The following is a 26,869-nucleotide window of genomic DNA, read 5'->3' as shown; positions in this document are numbered from 1 at the left end:
CTAAGTTAGTAGGTCAAAACTGGAAGCCAACAATCAACATTTCATTGTTACCAACTTTTATCACTATACACAAATCTCCTATGTTTTTGCAGACTAAGTACATCCAGAAAACTCGCTCAGTTTATATCAGGTACCCTGGCTTTATTCATGTTTATCCTCAAGTAAATTTAATTTGCTTAAATGGAAGCCTACTCTGATGTTCTAGACTGGCTGTGCATATTTTCTTGGAGATAATTTGCTGAAAAAATAAAACAATAAGAAGAAAGTTCAATTTTTCTGCTGATATCCAGAGAGATATGACAAATGATTTGGTGATTTGTACTAGCAGCTGAAGTGTTCAGGACAAGTAGATATCTCAGCAGTCAAAACAGCACAAGCAAAACAAAGCAGCTTCTCTGAGCAGGAGTTGCACAGAATGTCAGGAACATGCACTTCTAGGAAGACATGGTACAGGGAGTGGGCTTGAGCCTGCAGAGGGATGTCAGGATAGAACTTCAGTGTGGAACCCTTGTCTACCATGCTTACACTTACAGTTTAGGGATGTGGCACAATTTATGTCATTGAGATATGACTTATGCTCCTCTTTAATTTGTAAGTCTATTAAATATTGAAAAGATACCCCCATATTGTAAGAATAAAGTTGGTAAAAGGCCATAATTATATTCAACCTGAAAGCAAAGACAAAGGAAATAGAATAAGGAAACACAGAGAGACAGGTAGGTCATTGCAATTATAGATTGTGAAAGGTAATCAATGGTTTTGTATGAAGGTTACTTTTGGAATATGTTCTTGGATTATTTTTTTGATAAATACAATTTAAGGAACATATTAAGTTCGAGGACTGCCTGCTCAATGAGAAAATAATAGTTCAACTTTAAGAAAGTCCATCTTTTTGAAAAACTAAATATTAATAAGAAAGGAAGAGTGGAATATATGATTTTTAAATTTTATTTATTTATTTATTTGATAAGGAAATAAGAATGTCCCAGGCTGGAAATGGGTTTAAAATTAAGAGAGAATTTTTTCCCTCTCTCTTTTTTTTTTTCCTGTGCATATGAATCAAATTAGAATGTACTAGAATGTTATCCTTAGAAATAACTCTCTGACATTCTGTCAAGTTCACAAATCTTATTCTGACCCCAACTTGATTTTACAAAACATCACTGGCATAGTTAATAAATTAAGCATTGATTAATTACTAAAGAAATGGGGATGCAATAATTCTATGATATTTTTTAAATTAGTTTTTTAGATTTTTATGGATATTTATTTTATTCGTTTATTTATATGGGTGCTGAGAATCACACTCTGTGCCTCAAACATGCTAGACAAGCACTCTACCACTGAACCTTAAACCCAGTCCCAATGAATTGTTTATTTTTCTTTCTTTTTTCTCTTTCTTTCTTTTTTTGTGGTTGTTGTTGTTACTGGTAATAAAATCAATGAATATTTTAGAGTACATTTATGCCAGAGGAAAACTTAGCAAGGACAACCAGTTTATGCTCCAAACCATATCCTTGTGTAAGGTAGATCTATTTAACTCCGTAACCCACAGGTCAGATTTCAGTTCATTGTCAAGCTAAGGCCCTTTAAAAAAGAAATGAGTGGCTCAAAAGTCATATCCTCCTTCAATCATCATAGATTTGAACCTTTCTGATTAAATTGCATCACAAAGAAAGATAGAAAATTATAGTTGAATTAAGAACATGCAATAGGAATTAGATTAAGAATAGACTTCAAACCAGGTGTGGATTTCAGGACTAAACTTTTCAAGGATTAACAAGTGAACTTGAATGGTTTCCCTAATAACTCTGAGTGAGTTTGTGGTAGAGTGTTTAATCACAAAGATTTGAGAAAGCAGTTTTTATTGCTGACATTTCTGCTAGGTAACCTTCACTATCTAACTGAAATCTGCCCAGATGGTATCCTCTCTTGAGTGTTGAGGTGCCACATAAAAGATGATCCTGACAATAGTAATTAGATCTTTTTTATTGATAAGAAGCTTTTAATCTGTATGTTTCCTTGAACTGGCTCTTTTTTTTTTTTCCTTTCAGTGTAAGAAGCATTTACTTTTTAGGTTTCTCACAGGATAAATAGCTCTAAACTTGATTTTCAAAATGCTCTGTGGTTGTTTCAAAGTCAGTTGAAGGATGCAGGTCAATTTTCTTTAGGTTCATTTTTCTTTTCCTCATTTGAAGTGTATGCTGAGTTCACTTGCAAGGATTTACTGTGGGGTAAACCCAATAAAATTTGCCAGGAGTGAACTGGACTGTAAGAACCAATCCAGAAGAGGAAATTAGGATCAACAAAAGTATTGATAACTTATTTTATATATATATTTTTTATTTACATATGACAGCAGAATGTATTATAATTCTTATTACACATATAAAGCACATTTTTTCATATCTTTGGTTGTATACACAGTATATTCACACCAATTTGTGTCTTCATAATATACTTTGGATAATAATGATCATAATATTCCACCATTATTAATAACCTCATGCTCCCTACCTTACCTTCCCACTCCTCTGCCTTACCTAGAATTCATCTATTTCTCCCATGCTCCTGCTCCCTATCCCACTATGAATCAGCTTCCTTGGGAAATTGGGAATGGAACCACCATTTGACCCAGTTATCACTCTTCTCAGTCTATGCCCAAAGGACTTAAAAACAGCATACTACAGGGACACAGACACATCAATGTTTATAGAAGCACAATTCACAATAGCTAAACTATGGAACCAACATAGATGCCCTCCAATATATGAATGGATAAAAAAATGTGGCATATATACGCAATGGGATATTACTTGGCAATAAAAGAGAATAAAATAATGGCATTTGCAAGTAAATGGATAGAGTTAGAGAAGATAATGTTAAGTGAAGTTAGCCAATCCCAAAAACCAAATGCCAAAAGTATTGACAATTTAATGAAAAATGTATAAATTGAGGTTTAAATTAATGGAAGCCATGTTTCTTTAAGATTTTTAACTTAATTAAATTTCCTATTTACAATTATAAAAGATGACCATATTCTCACAGATGTAAATAAATAATTAGTTAATTTATTTTCTGGGAATATCATAAAATGATGTTTTAATAATAAACAGACATTTTCTATCAATCCATTTTTATAATTATTCTTTCCAATCATGCTATTTTAAATTTTAAAAATAATAATTAAAATTCTGACTAATATTTGAAAAACACAAAGGAGTAGATAAAGTGGAGAGTCTATTTATAAGCTTGCAACTATTATAATAAAAGTATAAATTCATCTTTTTTAAAATTCCATGACTTAAAAATTGAAACATTTTTACAAACATGAAAGTGCCTGTACACATCTCCATGAAATGTTCTTATAAGTTACATCTAAAAGAAGAAAGTATACAACTGGAGGGCAGGTTTTCAAATTGTATTTTTCACTGCTTATTATTTTATATATCATACTTTGAATTTTAAACTATGCTGATGTCCTTTATCCACAAGAATAACTAATTAAACATTTAAAGTTTCAGTGAGCGTTAATGTGTGAAAAACACAATATATTAGAAGCCATTTTTTTTCACATTGGAAATCTATTTACTCAAGCAGTAAATGGATTTTGATGAGGAAAAAGAAATAGAAAATAATAATAAAATAAGGACAAAGGAAATAGCAGAATAAGGAAGCACAGAGAGACAGGCAGGTCATTGCAATTACAGTTTGTGAAAGATAATTAGTGGTTTTGTATGAAGTTTACTTTTAGAATATGTGCTTGGATTATATTGTATTAGTTTATTCATCTTCTTCCCTATTCTGCATTTAAAGATTTCTATATCTTTCTATGGCTACTTTCAACATATAAATTTATAGACCCATGTGTGCATATAAACACACCTTTCCATTTCATACAATTAATAGCACTCTGTACATTCTGCTTAAAGGAGAAAAGTGGTAACATAATCTAATTTCAATTTACTTTTATTTTACTATACTTTTAAATAAACAATTTTCTCTTTTTAAGATTTCTTTGAACTTTCTTCTCTGAGAAATCTCATTATAGCTTCTGCTTATTCTTATATCATTATTAATTTTTATTGGTACATAGGACTACTTTGTATAGTATGAAAGTGACTTTTTTCTGTGAATTGTCTAGAAATATGTTTTCCAATCTGGTATTTGGTTTTTCTTTGTATAACTTTTAAATTATGAGATAGCTGAATTTTTCAATATGCTATTGTGAATCTAAAACATATAGTTTTATTCTTATACATTAGAAAAAAAAAAGGTGTTGGTGAAACCATGCAAATAAAAGGGAGAACAGTAGAGTGGAGAAAAGGGACCAGGGGGATGGACTGACTTAGGAGGGGAGGGAAAGGAGAGACACTAGATAATCAAATTATATTGTTACATTGTGTAACAATATAACAACAAATATGTAACAACATATTTGTTGAATATGTAACAACAAATCCCACTATGCATAATCATAGTGTACTAATAAAACAGAAAAATAAATAAAACATATGGTTTTATTCTTGCATCCAAATCTTTGATGGATCTAAAATTAATCCTAATATAAAGAATAATTTATCCTGTCATTTTTAATCATAGGATTACCACATTCCCCCAGTGATTTGAAATGCCACTTTTAGCCAATCCCATTTGTGAACATATTTTTGTTAATTACCCACTTTATTATATTAAGTCTGTCTCTTTTTGTTAACCTCATACTAGCTAGTGTTAATTTTGGTTTCTTCCAACTGAGCCAAAACTGAATTCTGATTGCTAAAAGGAAGAGCCAGTGATCCCTGAGGGTGTCACATATGTGAGATCTTTTTGAGATGAGAAAAAATAGACTTTCTCCTTTCTAACATTTTTGTAGGTGAGAGAGGAAATGCAAGGACATCTCAGATAAGAAAATAGAAAAGAAATGTGAGGATAGCATGGACGTGTTTCACATGTGTGTTAAGGGAATAGGTTGAATCCCCACTAGGAAGAGGGATATGGCAAAAATGAAATAAGTTTGTCTTTCAAAGAATTGTGTGAAGCTAGAGGCACAGACATTGCTTCCCTAGGTTCATAAAGTAAATCACAGGCTGCAGTCAGGAGCAGGGTCCTTCCACTTCAGCTCTTCCTCCATCTCCCTGTCCACAGTGGCAGAGAGGGGCGGGCTGATGGCTCAGAATGGACTCATCACATTTTCTTCCCATGGCATGTTTGACAGTCAGCACCGCCTCTGAGTGGGGTATTAGGTTCTCTAGCTAAAAGGCTAGAATTACACAACAACAAAACTTGTTTAATTTCTTTCCCCATTGCTGTAAACCCCAGCCTGGATTGTAGAAAGATAATGAGACACCAGACATGGCATATGTGAAGTTGCAGTGGGTTTGGATTGTAGGTAATCCAATGTCCTATAGGCATTTCTGAGACTAAAGGCCTGAATTGAGAATCCATGTCACTAACATTAACAGCTTTAAAATATTTCAAACCTGGGAATTAGATTTTAAAATAAACCACTATATTTACTACTATATTTTATTTTGTAATTTTTGGGGGGTGGGTACTAGGGATTGAACTCAGGGGCAGGTGGCCACATCCCCAGTCCTATTTTATATTTTATTTAGAGACAGGGTCTCACTGAGTTGCTTAGCGCCTGGATTTTGCTGAGGCTGGTGATCATCCTCCCTCAGCCTCCCCAGCCACTGGGATTACAGGTGTGCACTACCGCCTGCACCTGACTATTACCATGTTTTAAAGGAAAAATATTGTCCTGATTCACAAAGTTATGGATATTTATTAATGCACTATTAAATACTTGTCAACAAATTAGTGTCATAAAAAATGGAAGGAGGGGCTGGGGATGTGGCTCAAGCGGTAGCGCGCTCGCCTGGCGTGCGTGCGGCCCGGTTCGATCCTCAGCACCACATACAAACAAAGATGTTGTGTCTGCCGAGAACTAAAAAATAAATGTTGGAAAATTCTCTCTCTCTCTCTCTCTCTCTCTCTCTCTCTCCCTCTCTTTCTAAAAAAAAAAAATAAAAAAATAAAATAAAAAAAAAATAAAATAAAATAAAATGAATGATAAAACTGAATGATACAGTCCGTGCCGTGGCACATACTTAAAAAAAAAAAAAATGGAAGGAAAGATTAGAAGACGTTAAAAGCAACTTAAAAATTACACTAAATAAAATTACTGGATAGACTTTAATTCTAATTTTTCTTGAATTCTCATGTTTGTGATAATATGGGATTTTAAAAATGTAAATTGAATACCTGATTTTAAAGACTTGTTGTTGTGTGTCATAATCCATACTCATTTCAAAAAAACAATTGGCTGGGCATCATGACACATTCCTGTAATCTCAGCAATTTGGAAGGCTGAGACAGGAAGATTGTAAATTCTAAGCCAGACTCAGCAACTTAGTAAGACCCTGTCTCAAAAATCAGTCAATCAATCAATAGAACTAGGGATGCAGCTCAGTGGTAAAGTGCCCTGGGTTAAAAAAAAAAAAAAAAAAAAAAAAAAAAGAAAGAAAGAAAGCTAACTGATATAGGAGTGAAAATGAAATCTAATTGTTGAGATTCCTTTTAAAATCTTGGTAAGGAAATTTTAATAAAGATGATAAAAGAGGAGACATCTTCATAATCATTGAACCTTTGATATGGGTGCTGTGGACTTAATTATAATCTTTTACTTAAGTGCTTTTGAATTTTTTTTTCATGAGATTTTTCTCTAAAATTCATGGATTCAAAAGCTAACAGGTTCAAAGTTTGTTTTTTTTTTTAAGTAAGTCATAAATCTAAAGATGATCCCTTCTTAGGTATTGGTATTATCATATCATTCAACTTTTACGTATAAGAAAACATTTAATCATGGTGAAATTTAGAAAAGTGCCCAATGAAACAGATTGATTCTCAGGAGCTTTACCTGAACAGGTGTATCTGCTCTGGTGGCTCAGCCACCATCGAGTTAGACTCTGAAGTTCAGTGGGATGGCCCCATGTTTGAGCTAGAAAATACGGAGCTATGTTTGAGCAATTCTTCTCAAACTGATCTGAAATAATAAAAATGTTTAAATTCTAAACTGTTATATTGAGTTCAAGAACAAAACAAATTTCCTTTTATCTTTTATAGATGAATGGCAAGATAAGTTTAAATCCAAATAGAAACTTCCAAGAACTTAACAACAAAAGTTTGAAATCTCATGTGCTTGATAAAATCACCATTTTAGTTGTTCTTTATTTTCATTTTCTTTGAAGAAGCAGGAAATGAATTGAACAAAGATTTATGCCATTTAATGTTACAGTTGATTACCAATGGAAATTGATAGAATGCAATTTTTATGACTTTATGTAAAAGTAAGCTGTATTTCAGGATGAAATGGGGATTGGCTAGACAGACAGATTTAATTTTTCAGACTGTATGGTATTTTGCAGTAAATATTTATATAAATTAAGAAAGTTAAATCTCTAAATTATTTGATTTAAATAATTCATGTGTCCTCATACTGGTAACACACATTTTGTAAATGTAAAGTTCATTGAGCAATCTCTTTTTAAAATATGTTTTAAATTCGTATTTCTTATTACTGATATTCCAGATTACTAAAGCTCTCATAAAATACTGAAATTTTCATTCATTTATTGAGCTAATCAATTATTATTCACCAGTTATTTTCTAATTCCATGATGTCCAACATGATAGATATTAAATATTTAGTAAATCTCTTTAAATCATTCCCATTAATGTTGATTACATCCATCAACATTAGTGGAAATAATTTTAAGAGGCTTATGCTTATGTTGTCTACATGGGCTAGACACATTATTTTATCTTTCATAGAAAGATTGCTTTCCTAATATAATTATTCTTATGTTAATTAGTAAGAGCCTGATTGTGAGGGATATAATTGAGAAAAAGTATTAATCACCAAACAAGAATGAATGTAAGCCCCTTTCCCCTTTTACTCCTTCCTCCAAACCATATGAAAATATCCATGAATGCATTTTTTCTACTCATCGATTTATTAAATATTTCCAAGTGCTTATTATGTACTATATGCAGAACTAAATACTACAGATGCACTCAATTTATAAGCTATCCTCTGTCCTCAGAGTTTACATATTATTAGGAAAGAGTTGTTGAATTACTTGACATTCTTTAAATAACTCATGCAATTTTATTTCTCTATATATTTTGGGTTATTTTGTTTTGTTTTTGTTTTGTTTTTTTTTTTAAAGAGAAAGTGAGAGAGAAAAATAGAGAATTTTATTTTATTTTTTTTTTATTTTTCAGTTCTCAGCGGACACAACATCTTTGTTTGTATGTGGTGCTGAGGCTAGAACCCTGGCAGCATGCATGCCAGGCAAGTGCACTACTGCTTGAGCCACATCCCCAGCCCTCTCTATATATTTTGACAAGTTAATGCTCCTGTTTTAAGTATCCTTCCATATTTAGACGATTTGACAAACTTCTTTATCCCTTTAGGTCAATTATATGGTAATTAGATGTATAGGCTTCTTTTTTCTAAAGTCGTGCGTGAATGCCACTAATCCAGAAATACTGTTACCTTTTTTTTTTAGAAATCACATCTCCTAGGAAGCACAGCCACCTTTCTGATAAGGTTTAAAGTACAGTGCTATTTGAGCCTGCATAATATATGTATAATCTGACTGCCCTCATTCACAATATTATATAATCCATTTTAATATTATGCTATCTATGTAATATTAAATCAGCCTGTGTTTATTTAATTGGAAAACAAACAGTAAAATTAAATTGCTCAGCTTCACATAATGGAGTTACAACTATAGAGGTTTGTTCAAGAATAGATTTATTTTCTCATATAACAGTTAACTTCAGACATAAGGGCTCCAAAGCTGGTAAAGATACTTCTATGATACCATCAATTTCCAGAGAGGTTATCTTTGTTTTCCAGTTTCTCTACTCTATTGCTTGTTACCTAATGCTAGAACGATGGTTGCTCTATCTATCGAAAGCAGGTATTCTTATCAGGCTGAAAGAAGAAGTGAAGGGCAAAAGAATGCACATACCAATGATGTCTGATAAATTTTTAGTGCTTTGAATTATTTTTTTTTAGGAACATCAAGAGCTTTTTTGCAAGTGTCCCCCAGTAAACAGAAATCTATTTGTGAATGTTCTGATGTGGACCAGTTCTACAAATTCAACTGCATGGGAGTCAAGAAGGTTGAATAATATTGTTTTGATGCATAATTACATGAATAAATGCTTACTAGAAAGAAAAACACAGATAATGGAAATATAATAGGTACCTTGAATGATCTAGTGCACATCTCTCTATATACATTTCATAGGTGTGTTCTTTGAATATGTGTTTCCTATTGTATATTTGATCTACATATTGTGATAGCCTCTAAAGTACCTTTAGCTTACTCAGTAGAATAAGTTTAGTGCTTTGGCAAAGATAAAGACTCAATTACATTTATTGAATTTAATTAGATATTTGAGAAATTGAAAAAAATTCTAGAGTGGCAAAAATTTCATTTACGTTTAAATATTAGCAAATAAAGCACAACTTTGACACTAGAAACTCCTCAGCTTTACTACTGATGCTCCAATCCTAAGTACCATATACAGACAAGATAAAATACATCAATGTAAAATCTTAAGAATTCTCACTTACTTAGCAGAGGCTCTCTTTACTCAGATGAGAGTAATTGAAACTCAGGGAATTAAAATGACTCACTATAGTCACACTTCTAGTCAATGAAAATCAAAGAGAAACATTTTGAAGTCTCTTTAATGTATGTGTGTATAAACACAGCATACGCACATGAACATGCATATAATTTATTATATAATTTTCTAATATGCAAGGCTCCACATATAGATACAGAGTGGTATTCAAATAAATACCATTTGAGCCATTTATTGTGACACTCTTTTACATGTTTCAGGGCTTTTTATACAATAATTTTGTATGTAGCACAATGGTTTCAGGAAAATAATGATAAAAGTCACAATATAAAAAATCAGGAGTATTTAGTTCTATATGGGTGCAATATATATCCAAAGGAGATTTCTAAAAATAGTATATCTTAGGGGACTTAAGGGAACCAACGACTACTTTCCTTTTTTAAGCCTCTGAGGGAATTATTGCTATTATTTGGTTGTCAAAGAACAGTGTAATGGACAGCAGTTTTGCTCTCTTTTCTTGAAATTATTGGTAAGCATCACACTTAAGAGATTTTTCTCTGCTGGAAAATGTAACTTTATAAGAAATGTAATACAGCACTGAAATATTATGTATAAGCTTACAATTTAAGATGGAAGATGGAAGAAAAATTTACATCCCATTATCTCCAAACTCCACTTTCAATGTTCTATAGAAATTGTAGAGCAGAACAGGAAAACAACAGTAAGGAGAACAAAGATGTTTTCAAAAGTGGATGAATGATTAAAAAAGAAATGCATTCTGCAGCTGGACTCTGGGAGAAAGCTCATGGATGAAATGGAGAGAGAGATGCCAGTATGTCATGAAAACTGATTATTTGCTCATCCTAGGAAAGGGTCTAGACATCCCCTTCACAGTTTGTTATAGGACCAAGGTGAGAAGGATTGTTAAAAACAGAGGAATTGGTTGAAGTTTAATAAAGAAAACAGCTGTAGCTTTTGGTACATAACACAACTAAAAAATACCATGCAGTCTGGCATTTAGCCCCAGGTTAAAAAATGATAGAAGTCTTCTCTGAAGAATTGAGCAAACCTGTGGGGAGCTGCCATTGTTCTCATCATTGCAGCATTTGAAAAACCACAGCAATAGACAGCAATCCTAAGCTCTCTGAAAATGAAAGAAAATGCCCTGTTATATATCAAGTCAACAATCAGTGGTCTTGGGAATTAGATGTGTATTACACACTCAGCAATGGAGACTCATAACAACATCTGAGTAAAAATGAAAGAACAAGAAAAGAAAATAAATAAAATTTCATTCATGAAGTACCCAGAGATAATTCAAAGAACAAAAAAAAAATGACTTAAAAATGAAAACTGTAATTGATTTTCAGAACTTTATGAGAAGATATTGCTATTGACTTACAGAAAGTATAAGAAAATATATTGCAGAAAGAGATGGGAAAGTTTTTTTTTTCTCAGTGTTTAAACACAATTGCTAAATTAAAAAAAAGTACAAGTGCTTGAATATAACAGTAATATTCCTAGAACATATAGCAAAAAAAAATAAAGAAAACCTTAGAGGGAAAAATCAAAAAGCTATAACTAATCAATAGAGTTAGGCCAATATTCAAGTAGTAAAAGTTTAAGTATAACACATAAAATTTGGGGGAGTAAATTTAAAAAATGATGAAATAAAAATTTCCATTGCTGAAAATAAACATTGGTTTTCAAATTGACAGTGTCCACCCAGTGTAGAGGAAGATCAGTTTATACACCACTAGTTAGATAGGAACTAGTAAAACTTCAGCACCAAGAGAGGTGATTAAAAATCAACAATAAAAGATGAGACTTCTGGTCTGGACAGGATGATATAAACCTCATTTTCCTAATTGGTTCCTGATAACAATTATAAGCCCTGCAAACTGCACAGACTTTAATCCAAGGAAAGGAGGCAGGAAGTGAGGTACTTTGGCACTCCCTTACTAGCAGAACAGACCACCATCCTAAGTCTTGTATATTCCAGCTCAGCCAAGGAAGTACACCCATACCCAGAGTTCCCTGACCTCCTACCTAGTAAAAAATCCCCCAGGAGACTCATTCCTCACCTTGGTGAAATGGACGACTTTCTGACAATTCCAGGCCAGCCTCAATTTTCAGTACAGGGATAGATTGGAAAATCTGTCGGGAAGGAACTTGCAGGGGAGGCGCTCTTCTTCTTCACCAGGACTAAGAATTTCCTTTTACATCAACAGATAGATACTAAGGACAGTAGGTAGAGTCAGCAGGGAATATCCAGTCCAGGAAGTAGGTTTCCTGATTACAGAAGCCTTTTTGCCCTCTTAAGCCAGAAGTTGTCTTCCACGTCCAAGAGACACCAGTGTAAGTGGATGGGAAGCTGAAGGGGGAACCACAGGACAATCCCACCACATTGCTCCTCTAATTGAGAGACATTTGTCACCCCAGCCTACAGTAAACCATTATGTCTTCTCAGATAACCCTAGTTGGCAGTGTTAAAAGCTGATTATGGCAACAATTTGACAAAATAACATGATATCTATGATAAAATGCTTAGTTAGTTGGGAATATAAGGGTATTCTTGCAATTTGAAAAATAGCATCAACAAAAGTAATCTATAATTATCATAGTTTTTACATGATGAAGAGATGACTTTTCTTTTTTCCTTGCAGACTGACAAAAGCCAAGGGTGTCTGCCCTCACTGCTCTTATCAACATTGTACTAGAACTTTCATTTATAGCAATAAAAATGTTAAAAGAAGAAGAAGAAGTCATATGGGTTTGTATGAATAAATAAATTTATTTATAGACAAAAATTGCTTGTAGAAAATCTTAAGGAGTGGAGTCTATGGAAACTTCTAGCACTATGAAGTGAATTTAACAAGGATGCAGAATGAAAATAAACACAGATATAAATTCCATTTCAATATACTAACAAATGACCAGGAGGAATAAGAAATTTAAAATACAATATTGTTTATAATAACTCCAAGTAAATTAAATACTTAGGTTTACATTTAACAAACATGTGCAAGTTATTTTCAAAGACATTTACAAACTGCTGATGGAAGAAATCGAGGATCCAAACGAATGCAGAGATATATGGTGTATATGAATTGGAAGACTCAACACATTACAAATTCAGTTCTCTCCTAATGGGCCTATGAGTTCAATGCAATTCCTATTAAAGTCCCTGCAAAGTTTTTTTTTTTTTTTGTAGACATAGAGAGGCTTATTTTAAAATTTGTATGGAGAGCCACAGACCCCAGAAGAACTAAAACAGTCCTGTAATGAAGATTAGAATGGTAGAAATCACTCTACAGATTATCAATTCTGTGTGTATGTGCATGTGTGTGTAGTCTGTGTTTGTATGTGCATGTGTGTGTAGTAATGAAGACAGTGTATTATTGGCAGAGGCATCATCACAGGGATCAGTGGAGCAGAAGGGAAACCCTGAAACTGGCTAATAAAACATACACGTTTGATTTTTGACAAAGATGGGAAATACTTCAATTAAGGCAAGGTAGCCTTTTCAACAAATGATCATGGAACAACCAGATATTTATAGGAAAATAAATAAACCTTGCCTTAAGAATCACACGTTATATAAACATTAACTCAAAAATGAAACAGAAATTCAATTGTAAAATATGAAACTATGGATTTTCCAAAAAAACAGTATAAAATCTTTGTGATCTGTATTTAGGCAGAATTCTTAGATATTAGAATAAAAACATAATATATAGAATGCAATTTTGAATAAAAAAATAGACATCATAAAATTTTTAAAAATGGATTTGTGAATGTCTTTGTGCAAAGACACAAAAAATCTAGATGAGTCTTCAGGAAATTATGCTGAGTGAAAAAGAATCTGATTTTACTTGGTCATATACCATATGCTTCCATTTATATATCTTTTTGAAATGATAAAATTTTACACACATTGTGAGTAGTGGGGAATTGGGGGTGGGAGGAGTAGGAGGAGGTAATTGTGATAAAAAAAAAATCAATAGGAGGGAAATTTGTGGTGTTAGGACCTGTTCCCTATCTTGGTTGTGGTGCTGGAAATAGGAACATTTACCTATGATACAGTTGTGTAGCATTTGGTACACACAGATGAATATAAGTAAAATAAAAATCTGAAAAAGACTAATGGATTACAGCAATGTTCATATCCTTGTTGTGTTATTATACAGGAGTTTTTCAAAAACATTAATGCTGGGGAAAGTAAGTAAAGACTACAAGGCATTTCTCCGGTTTATTTCTTAGAAGTTCTGTAGAAAAGAAGAGACATAAGTTAAACTTCTTAGGAAAAGTATTTGTTATTTCTTTACTTACTTATTCATCCTACTCCCCAGACAACCAAATAAGAAATAAATCTCAATATATTTTGAGACATGCAGAAACATAGAGATATTTTCCTCTTATTATGCATTTCAGAGGAAGATATTTAATAATATTCCAAAACAAATCGTGTCCCGCCCCCCACCAAGATAAAAGAGCAAGAGTGAAATTCTAATAAAGTCCTTTTGGAATATATCAAGAGAGATTTTGGTCTAAATTAAAAATTGAGGGCTCCTGAGAAGGTGTTTCAGAGAAAATAAATGAACCCCCCCTGAAATAGGAAGTTTGACTTTTTGCTAGGTAAACATGAAGTGAATAAAAAGTCACATTACTTGCTATTTTTCTTTTTATTTTATTTTATTGATCATTATTAAGAAATAAACTGTATTCATTAGTGACATGAAAAACAAAAAAGCAGTTTCTCAAAACTATATCTAGTTAGCACAAAGTAACACATAGTGTTGTTTTAAAGAACTGAAGAAGTTTAGAGTAACAGTGCCTCTGACTTCAATGCTAGGAAATTTATTATGTGCAGAGTTTTTTTCACTTAGAGTAGTTCTCTATCAGGTAGCTACTGGATGTTCTGAAGTCTTTAGAATCTTTCTTTTTTTGGGGGGAGGGGGTACTGGGGATTGAGCTCAGGGGCATTTGAACACTTAAACACCCACCCAGCCCCCCCCCCTTTTTTTTGTATTTTATTTAAAAGCAGGGTCTCACTGAGTTGCTTAGCACCTTGCTTTTGCAGAGGCTGGCTTTGAACTAGTGATCCTCCTATCTCAGCCTCCAGAGCTGCTGGGAATACAGAAGTGTCCCACAGTGCCCAGTAACTCTTGGGAATCTTCAACTCTTATTTAAATTGTATTTTGAATCATATTCCCTGTAAGCTGTATAATTACCACAAATGTGAAAACTGCCAAAGACAACAGAAGAATGTTGGTGTCTATGAAAATTCTAATTAAGATAACCCATAACTTTTGATCACATCTGTATTAGTTTACTGTCTTTTTTAGTGAGCATATTTTCATTGACTATTTCATTAACATTTCTTAAATAAAATATAATATTTGAAAACTCATAGTGACCAACAGGTCTAAATGGATACCTGTTATTTCTACAGAATGTGCTCCTTCTAAGGAATTAATAAGAGTTTGTGAGGCCCATTCATTAAGTGTGGTTGTTTATCTGGATGACAATATGTTGGACATTTTAATAGGTTCAGAGAAATCTGTGATCATCATGTTCCAGTCATATAATGAAAAATCCAACCCCATATGAAAAAGAGAATTGTAGACAGTGGAAAATGAGCTATTAAAATAGAAAAACGTCTCTGGCAAAAGAGCAAATAGAAAACATTAAACTGATGAGCAATTTCTCAACCTTGGGAACAGGGTCAGAATGAAAAACGTTACTACAATGGAATCGCCCCTTAACTATTACATTTGCAGTTTTCCTGTAATGAGTGAGATATCCTTATCAAGAAAAAGCAATTACTAAAGAATGTACCTTCTGGGAAGTAAATTTATAAGGTGAGCACACTTAACCTAGAGATTAAATCTTTAAAAAAAATAAAAAGATCACTAATGTTCTCACAAAACACTCACATTTCATTGGTTGCCAGAAGTTGCTGACAGGTCGTTAATAACAATAGCAAGTGTTGAAGAGAGTGGCAAGCTTCCTGTTAACTAGTCTGTGTGGCTGTCCAATATAGAGATTCATTTTATTGTGTGTGCACATTACCAGATAAAATCAGCAAGTGGGTTGATATTGCTGCACCCTCCACCCCACTTGGACCTGAGAAAATTCACTGATATTTCTATTCAGCTCTACACTAATGCACCTGACTACTTCCTGAAACATTAATCAAACATGGCCAGAATGAAAATCAATAGAACCCTGAAACATAGCTCTGGATACCAAAATAAGTGTGAAAAAAGACAGAGCATGCAGCATCTTTCTCAATGTTTTGGAGAATTGTGCTAACATTGCAAAGTGCAATTGTTCTTTTTTCCTTCTGTAAACGGCTATGGATATGAATTTTATATGACATTTTCAATGCTAGGTGATGTATTCCCAAAACAATATTATTAAAGACTGTGTCTCTGTCTCTCTACTGGCTGTTATTTATGATTGCTGCTTTGTGGCAAACAAAACACCAAACACAAATAAATAATGGTAAGCTGTGTATGTGCTTTTTCCCCACAGTGTGAAAAACAAAGTTTACATTTTGGTATTTGCTCAGTAAAGGGGTCTGTTCATGTGAAACAATATTCTTTTTAAGAGGGCACACAAAGAATACAATACCCAGGAAATAAATTCCCTTTTATGAACTAATCAACTGATTCAATTGATAAAGAATAATCTAGAACATAACAGAAAGCAGTTCATTGCAACTGAATAAGGAGATCAATCCTTTCTTGTTCTCTGCCCGTCCCCTCCCTCATACACATACATACACACACAAATGCTAGACTGTTAAACACACAAAAATGGGAGTGACATCCCTCATTTTGCATGAGTTTTGAGGTTTAATTGGCATTTGACTTCAGAGCAAATAATTATTCACCATACTTGATCCTGACTTCACAATTAGTATTTTTTAAAGTCAAAAAATAATATAAAAATAATTATAACAACTTCATATCTTAGAATAATTGACATATAACACATAAAATTTGTTTACAGGCTAAATACTAAGAATTTCTAATTATATTTTGTTCCCAATTTTGAAATGTTAAAAACAGAAAACTTAGGGAAATAGTGTTACATTTTACTAAGCATTAGTTGCACTTGGAGTTAATTGTATTCTGCTACAGTATATAATTCTTACTAAAACATGGATAGTATACTTCTGTTCCCAGTACCATGACTAGTGTGCTTGCTTACACAGGCTCTCTCTTTCTCTCTCTCTGTCTCTCTCTCTCCATTTTTTTTATTTACTAACCCAACTGCCCATTACACAAATAAATTACGAGAACATGTTTTATCATTAACACTTTATATATGAGGAAATTGAGGTTCATGTGACTAGAATTTATGTACCAGGCAACTCCAGTCCAACTTGGCCCTCGTTTTTTTTTTTTTTAATTTATTTATAGATGACAGCGGAATGCATTACAATTTTTATTACATGTATAGAGCACAATTTTTCAAATCTCTGGTTGTATACATAGTATATTCAAACCAATTCATGCCTTCATACATGTACTTTGGATACTAATGATCATCACATTCTACCATCATTAATTACCCCATGCTCTCTCCCTTCCCCTCCATCCCTTCTACTCTATCTAGAGTTTGTCTATTCCTCCCAGGTTCCTGCTCCCTATCCCACTGAATCAGCCCCCTTATATCAAAGAAAACATTCAGCATTTGGTTTTTGGAAATTGGATAATTTCACTTAACATTATCTTCTCCAATGCCATCCATTTACATGCAAATGCCATGATTTTATTCTCTTTCATTGCAGAGTAATATTCCATTGTGTATATATGCCATATTTTTTTTATCCATTCATCTATTGAAGGGCATCTAGGTTGGCTCCACAGTTTAGCTATTGTGAATTGTGCTGCTACAAATATTGATATGTCTGTGTCCCTGTAGAATGCTGTTTTTAAGTCCTTTGGGTATAGAAGGAGAAGAGGGATAGCTGGATCATATGGTGGTTCCATTCCTAATTTTCCAAGAAATCTCCATACTGCTTTCCATATTGGCTGCACCAATTTGCAGTCCCGCCAGCAGTGTATGAGTGTATCTTTCTCCCCACATCCTCGCCAACATTTATTGCTGTTTGTCTGCATAATAGCTGCTATTCTGATGGGAGTGAGATGAAATTACAGAGTGGTTTTGATTTGCATTTCTCTAATTGATAGTGATGATGATCATTTTTTCATATATTGTTGATTGATTGTATATTATCTTCTGAGAAGTGTCTGTTCAGGTCCTTGGAGCATTTATTGATTGGGTTATTTGGGTTTTTTTGGTGCTTAGCCTTTTAAGTTCTTTATACACCCTAGTGATTAGTGCTCTATCTGATGTGTGAGGAGTAAAAGTTTGCTCCCAAGATGTAGGCTCTCTATTCACTTCACAGATATGTTTTTGAGATGAAAATTTTTAGTTTGAGTCCATCCCATTTATTGATTCTTGATTTTAATTCTTATGCCACAAGAGTCTTATTAAGGAAGTTGAAGCCTAATCCCACATGATGGAAATTAGGTACTACTTTTTCTTCTATTAGATGTAGGGTGTCTTGTTTTATTCCTAGGTTGAGTTTTGTGCATGGTGAGAGACAGGGATTTAGTTTCCTTTTGTTGCATATGGATTTCCAATTTTCCTAGCACCATTTGTTGAAGAGGCTATCTTTTCTCCAATGCATGTTCTTGGCACTTTTGTCGAATGTAAGATAATTGTAGTTTTGTGGGTTACTCTCTGTGTCTTCTATTGTGTACCTTTGGTCTGCCAGTCTGTTTTAGTGCCAATACAATGCTGGTTTTTCTTACTATTGCTCTGTAATAAAGTTTAAAGTCTGGTATAGTGATGCCACTTGCTTCACTCTTCCTGCTAAAGGGAATATTGGTAGAAAATATTGGTAGAATATTGGTAGAAAAGAAAAAGTAGTACTTCTTGCTAAGGATTGCTTTAGCTATTCTGGGTCTTTTATTTTTCCAGATGAATTTCATTATTGCTTTTTCTATTTCTATAAGGAATGTCATTGGAATTTTGATCAGAATAACATTAAATCTGTATAGTGCTTTTGGAAGTATGGTTATTTTGATAATATTAATTCTGCCTATCTATGAGCAAGGTAGATCTTTGTATCTTCTAAGGTCTTTTTTGATTTATTTCTTTAATGTTATGTAATTTTCTTTGTATAGATCCTTCACCTCTTTGGTTAAGTTGATTTCCAAGTATTTTTCTTTTTTGAGGCTAATGATGTGGGATAGTCTTCCTTTCTGAGGATTTGTCACTGATATACAGAAATGCCTTTGACTTATGGGTGTCAGGAAATAGAAAAAGAGGCAGCACTTCCAAACTCATTATATGAGACCAATATTACTCTGATTCCAAAACCAGGCAAAGACACATCAAAAAAAAAAAAAGAAAAAGAAAATTTAAGTCTAATATCTCTAATGAACATAGATGCAAAAATCCTTAATAAAATTCTGGCAAATCAAATACAATAACATATTAAAAAGATTGAGCACCAGGATCAAGTGGGATTCATCCCAGGGATGCAAGTTTGGTTCAATATACTGAAAACAGTAAATGTGATTAATAACATCAATAAACTTAAAGATAAGAATCATATGATCATCTCAATAGACACAGAAAAGTATTTGACAAAATACAGCACCCTTATATGTTCAAAACACTAGAAAAACTAGGGATTACAAGAACATATCTCAATATTATAAAGGGTATCTATGCTAAGCCCCAGGCCAACATTATTCAAAATGGAGAAAAATTGAAGGCATTTCCTCTAAAAACTGCAACAAGTCAGGGATGCCCTCTTTCACCACATCTATTTAACATAGTTCTTGAAACACTGGCCAGAGAAATTAGACAGACAAAAGAAGTTAAATGGATACACATAGGAAAAGAAGAACTCAAATTGGCACTATTTCCTGATGATATGATCCTATACCTAGAAGACCCTAAAAGTTCCACCAGAAAACTTCTAGAACTAGTAAATGAATTCAGCAAAGTAGCAGTATATAAAATCAAGGGTTTTTTTTTTTTTGGTGGGGGGTGGCATGGATACTGTCTGTAATCCTTAACATTTCCCCCTTCAATTTCAGGGAAGTCCTACCTCTTTGGAACTGATGTTCTTTTGCTTTCTCCTATCTGCACTTAAAGCTGCCATTACTTTTCCAAGGCTTAGCCAGGGAATTGACCTATTTCTGCTAAAGTCCTATACCCTCTTCTATTAACAGTTATTGCCAGGCTTTTTTTCTGATAGGCCCTAGCATAAATTTAATTTTTTCTCATTATTTTCTAAGATTATTTATTTCATGTTGTTGATTCACCATCAGAGCTGGGAATAATGAGACATAGTGCAGAGAGATTGGTGCCCATGATTACTATCACCTCCAGTGCAAGAAAAGGATCACTGTTTCTTTCCACGTGGTACCTTTCCTTAAGGGCCCACATCTCAGCCACTTGGAATTGATCTAAAGTTCTGTGAGTCTGTTTGAAAATAGACTATGAAAGTTGTTTCTTAATTTATATACATTAACAAAACTAACATTTAGGAATAAGATTCCAGGCACATGAGCTCTCCTGGGAACATCATATTTACACTATTCAAACTGATGTCTTTTTTAATATCTGCTAGACTGATTCATGGCATTAAGTGGAAGCCCAGAACATTTAGCAGTTAAAATTATTGTTAAGTGTTAAAAATTGGTAGAAAATAAAAAGTAGTTAATTTGAGTTACACCTTTCATTCCTATTATTTCTTTCCCATTGCTAAAGAAGGTAATTGCTCAGCAAGTATTCAAAGAAATTCTCAGAATGAAGCCAAGGGCAGATATAAATCCCTAATAATGAATAATAAGGTATGAGCTCTATAAAAACGATATTAGAGCACTTCATTGCCTTAGATGAATCTTGAAATTCCTTAGGTTGGAAGAATAAAAGACAAATTTTAATCCCTACAATTAAGACATCTTAATAATCCAATCCTGTTTTTCAAATGATCAGTTGTGATATTTTTCAACTGTAGCATATATTCTTTGAGTCTATTTCTCAAAAAAAAAAATTATCATCTTCTGAACTGATCACAAGTCTATGATCCTCATGGGTCTCATCCTGAACTACAAAAGTGAAAGTTTCTTTTTCTAGGCATTATTCACAAATCTGCTAATAAGGGACCAGATTTGTCTACTTTTGTTCTTGTAGCCACAAGACTCTGCACAGGGTAAGTGTGATAGAGGCCTTTTGAAATTTAGCTCAAAATGACTTGTTGCCTCATCCTCTCCTTTTTTTCCAATCCTGGCACTCTGAGTCATTCTGGAAATTTTAGATTTTCTATATGAACTTTATATCAAAGAATCAATAAATGTCATATTTTCATGTTGTGTAAAGATTATGAGTCACAACATTTACATGCTCTATGTTTCTGTCTGGTATTGAGAAAGAGAACTGATTAGCTTTAATATTTCATTCCCTAAACAGTAGACATGACTTTTTTTCTTCTCAAGGGAACTGTATGTTCAAAATGTCATCAACTTTAATTTTGGGCTAATAGGATTTATTCTGATTAAGTATGTACACCAAAATCCATCCTAGAAATAATACAGATATACAATACATACATTATTTATGTAAATTAAAACATGCAAAAGACTTAGACTCTATCTGACAATAAGCACTATGGTAGTATTTTCTATTATGATGATTCACTTAACACAAGATAATATGAGGGATACTGCTCTGGTTTATTAGTTAATAATTGAGGGTCACTGTGTAGTAAATTCTGATTAAGTTAACAAAATTAATCTGTTCTGTGGTTTATATCCATATTTCTAATTCCAAAGAAGGCACTAATGTCACTAGTTTATCTTCCCTCCCATGTAACGGAAAAAAATCCTCATTTAAGTCTCATAGAAGTTTGGTAAGAGTTGTTCCCATGTTTGTTTGTTTGTTTTATTTTTTTGTAAATTTATTTTAACTGATACATAAAAACAACAAAAAATATAAAGACGTATCTTTTTGCTTCATTAGAGAAACACCACACTTTAAAAGATAAGAATTCTACAAAGATCAGTCCCACTCAACAAATTCTAAAATCCTGAAAATACATGGAGAGAGAAAAAAGCAATTATGGACAAAATTCTCTATTGGAAAGCCCTCCACTAAAGCCTTGAATTCCACTTGTATAGCTTCATTTTGAGGAATATTGATTCTTATATAAAACAAAATTCATAAGAAGCTTTTTTTATGAGCCACAAACAGATTAAAGCAGAAGAAAAGAGATAAAGGCTACTTGAGATAGACATCATTAGTGTTGAGTTTTCAATGATTCATAAATAATATAAGGAGAATTTTTTAAAAATAAAATCATATAAACATGTAATTTAAAATATCATGGTCAAAATTAGATATAAAGGCCTTAACACAAAAAGTTAAATGTGGAAAAAAATATTTTTTTGCATTTAAGTAGTACATTTATGATAGTTTTGAGGAAGATTACTATGAGCTGCCATTTCAACTCATAGTTGAACTATGCTTCATTTTACTTGGAAAATTCATTAGGTTCAGCAGATAGTTCCTCAGCAATTCTATATCCACAGTGCATATGTGCCATTCTGAATACCATATGTAAACAGCCTTCAATCACAACTAGAGTGTATGGAGGAGATAAAGTCAGTGTTGTGCATGTAAATGTAGCAAGATTAAATGACTCACTGATATCTAATAAATACAACACCTGCTATACTTTTTCTGTTATGCTGCATTATACAATCAGTGTTTAAGGATGCACTTCTACATTGAATTTGAATGCCATTTAGCTTTTAATTTGACATCATTTTAATTTGACATTATTTTCCAATATTATTGATGGCTAAAGTGGAAAATAATGAAGAAATAACAGTGCAGTACTAATGTGTAGTATTTCAGTGGAGTGCAAAAGAATGTTGCAAAATTCTTGTATGTTTGGGTCAGGGAAAGCAAACACACACATGCAATCTTAAATATGATACAAAACTATTTGTGTGTATTTCCAGCTATTATGAATATATATAATATATGAAACACTATATATATATATAATGTTTCTTGCAAAAGAGAGAGTAAAATGAAATGCATGAAGTTCACATATATTTATAAATTTATTGTGGAGGGTAAGTTTTTTTTTGTTTTTGGTTCTTTAATCTTTCATGGATTAAATCTATGTTTTGGTGGAGTGGGGACTGGATATTGAATTTGGAGGCACTTAACCACTTAGCCACATCCCCCTCTTTTTTAGTTTTTATTCTGAGACAGGGTTTTGTTAAGTTGCTGAGGCTTCCTTTGAAATTTCAAGTCCTCCCTCAGCCTCCCCAGCTTGCATTACAGGCGTGCATCATTGCATCCTGTGGAAATCTATCTACTGTAAATCAATCTATTCTGTGATAATCATGAGAAAAGTACTAGGTAAAATGAGACTGCTGTGGGATCTCTTTTTATTCACAAAATTATTTATTTCCTGTCTTATTATGTGTTTCATCAAATATTTATTATACATCTAACATCTACCAAGAAGAGCAAAAGGACTTAAAAATACAGAATTATTTATTCAAATGCCCACTGGTCATCTCCAGTAGGCCAGTCAAAGGGAAAATTAAAACCAAAATATGTAAATGAATTGGGTATTTTTATTTATTCGCATTCACCAGTCCTCTAAGATCCTCTCTAGTGATAATTAGCCCCACTTTCTGTTCTATCTCAATCTAACCTTGACTCTTCATTCTCCCATACATCATTTGTGCTTGGGGTAGGGGGATTGAACCCAGGGACACTTTACCCCTGTGCTACATCCCCAACCTTTTTTATTTTTTGCTCAACCTAGCCTTGAACTTGCAATCCTTCTTCCTCAGTCTCCCTAGTTGGTGATATTACAGGTGTGCAGCACCAGACATGACTCCCTTACATCTTTTCGGTGTACCAAGCTAGATAATAGATCTTAAGGATAGTATCTCATGAATTGCAGTTAAATAGATCCCTGTCTCTTCATTTCATTTTCAGGTAAATAGGTCCTCTTGTTTTATTGTCTGGATTATCATAGTCCCTGTGCTTAAGGATGACTCCTTTCATATCCACTGTAACCATAGATGCCATTACATTCTTTCTTATCAAAAGCAGATATTAGCTCATATCCTTCTTGCTTTAAATGCTTCAGTGGCTTACCATTGCTTTAGAATTAAATCCCAATTAATTGTATGGACTAAGAGGTCATTTGAGATCAGGTTTGTTTACCCTTGCTGTTTTATGTCAAGTAATTTTCTCATTTATACCTTTATTTCCAATTAAATATTTATCATTTTTTTAAATGATAGTACTTTTGAATATTTTTTCTCCATCTATTGAAATAACTCTATGGAATTTTATTCTCCTAATCTAATGAGTAGCATTAATTTCTTTTTAAATTTTAAACTGAATTTGCATTTTTTGGAAGAAACTCAACTTTATATTGATGAGTAATCAGTATCCACACAGAATTTTAAAAATTTGAAGGTATTGCATACATACAAAAAAGTTTGCAAAATTATTACCATGTAGCTCATCAAGTATCAAAAAAAAAAAAAAAAAACACCACACTTGGATTCAAAACCCAGGTAAAAACTATTGCTAAAGATTTAATGATTATAACCAGCAACCTCATATACCCCACACAATTCACATGTTGAAACCTAATCCTCAAGGTGATGATACCTGTTGACGACTTTGGGAAGTAATTAAGTCATGATACTGGAACTCTCATGGATGGAATTAGTGCCCTTATAAAAGAGATCTTAGAGAGCTTCTTTGCCCCTTCTGCCGTGTGAAGACACAGTAAGAAACCAGCCCTCCATGATACAGGAAGGAAGTAGAAAATTTTTACTTTAATTTTGTCTTTAATTTTGGACATCCCTGACTCCAGAGCTTTAATTTTCCTTTGTTTATAAGCCTACTAGTTCATGCAGATTTTTTCAGAACCTGAACAAACTAGGCTTTCCACAAAGCCACTTAGTTTCCCATCCTACCTATTATGGTTTGGACATGAGGTATCCCCCAAAAGCTCAAGTATGAGACACTGCAGGAAGGTTCAGAGGAAAAAATGATTGGGTTCTAAGAGTCTTAACCCAATCAGTGGTTTAATCCCCTGATAGAGATTAACTGAGTGGTACCTGAAGTGGTAGGGTGAGACTGGAGGAGGTGAGAATTGGGGCATGGCTTTGGGTGTATATTTGTTTCTGGCCAGTGGACTCTTTCTCGCTTCCTTGGACACAATGAGTTACTTCCCTCTGCCATATTCTTCTGCAATGATGTTCAGCCTCATCTTGAGCCCCGAGATATGGAACTGGTCTTGTATGGATTGAGACCTCTGAAACCCTGGGCTCTCAAATAAACTTTTCCTCTTTTACAATTGTTTTGGTTGGGTCCTTTAATCACAACATCAAAATAGCTGACTAATACATCATCAATATTTCTACCAACTAAAAATACTCTTCTGAATTCCGTCTACATAGAATAGTGTATCTTGTGTTTTTTAGCTTTCTTTGTATGGAGGAGATTCTTAGGAGCAGCCTGCATGCAATGACTGGTTAAAATAGGATATAAAGGAATGGTCTCCCTCATTTCTCACACTTGGGTAAATTCTGTAAGGCCATTCCAGCTTCAGATCATCCCATTGGGACATGTAGGACCATCTTAACTCTATCCCACTTAAGTTACTTTAACTCTCTCAACTTCTATTCATTCCATTTTGATTGAAGTAATTAATAGTACACAAAATATAGCATCATTATTAAGATTATGCATATAAAGTCATTAACACATGCTTAGTATATACTAAATACTCATCATATGGTTCCTAACAGATGTAATTAGACTCTGGATTTAGAATGGAGCACATTTGAATTCTAAATTCCTATAGAGTTACTTTGCGGATTAAATTCTAACACTTTCTTGTCATATAGCCATTGTCCTCCTTGTTCCAGTTTTTGCCTCTGTGAAACAAATTAATTCCAAATTTAGTGGCTTAAAATATGCATATTAGGTTCATGAATTCTGAGGACAAAGAATTCAGAAGAGATAGAGTGGGGAATTTATTCTACCTCGCAATATCTGGACCTCAGCTGTGAAGACACTAAGGGCTGTTTGGGACTCCCATGGTTGGGGGCCTACCCAAAGACTCACCTACCCATCTCTCCAGGCTCTAGGTGTGGAGGACTGGAAACCAGGGATGATGAACAGATCACCTACATGTGTTCTTTCTGATAGATTTGGCTTCATCATGAGATGTGGCCTCAGGGTAGTCAGACTTCCAAACTTGAGGGCTTGAGCAAGTCAGCTGGGAACTCCATTGCCTTTTTGAAAGTGATACCAAGTGATTTCTGTCACTTATATAGTTTACAGGAAGTCATAAGTGCACCAAAGCTTTACCAAGATAGCTAATATTTTGGAGTCTTTTGCATAAGTATTTTTTTCCATTCTTCTTTAGCTTAGGTTCCACAGTGTTGGGGATCGGCAGTTTATGAGAAAATTAGAGTAGTGTCCCCTTATCTACAGTTTCACTCTCCATGATTTCTGTTACTACAGTCAACTGAAATTCAAAGATATCATATGGAAAATTTCAGAAATAAGCAATCATAAGTTGAAGTAAACACTGTTCAGAGTAGCATGATGAAATATTGTAGCATCCTGCTCTGTTGCACCAGGAACATCCCTTCTGCCAATATGTCCCTGCTGTATATACTCTTTGCCCACTAGTCATTTAATAGCTGTCTTGGTTATCACATCAACAGGTACAGTTACATAATGCTTGTGTTCAAGTAACACTTATTTCATTTAATGATGGTTCCAAAGTGCAAAAGTAGTGATGTTGGCACTTATATTAAGAAACATTATTGGAATTGTTTTATTTTATTTTATTACTAGTTATTATTATTCATCTCTTGCAGTGCCTAACATAAATTATACTTTATCATAGTATTTATGTATAGAAAAAAAAGTATAGTTAGTATATGTGAGATTTTTGTGTTATCCATGATTTCAGGCTTCCACTGTGAGACATGGCAGGGATCCCCTGTGGATAAAGGGGACTACTGTGACACCTCATCTTCTGACATAGATACCACAAGGTAGAAAGAGAAAGTGAAAAGTGTAGAGATTACAACTC

The sequence above is a fragment of the Urocitellus parryii genome, chromosome 5, assembly GCF_045843805.1.
Source record: "Urocitellus parryii isolate mUroPar1 chromosome 5, mUroPar1.hap1, whole genome shotgun sequence".
NCBI lineage: Eukaryota > Metazoa > Chordata > Mammalia > Rodentia > Sciuridae > Urocitellus > Urocitellus parryii.
This window is presented reverse-complemented; position numbering follows the sequence as displayed.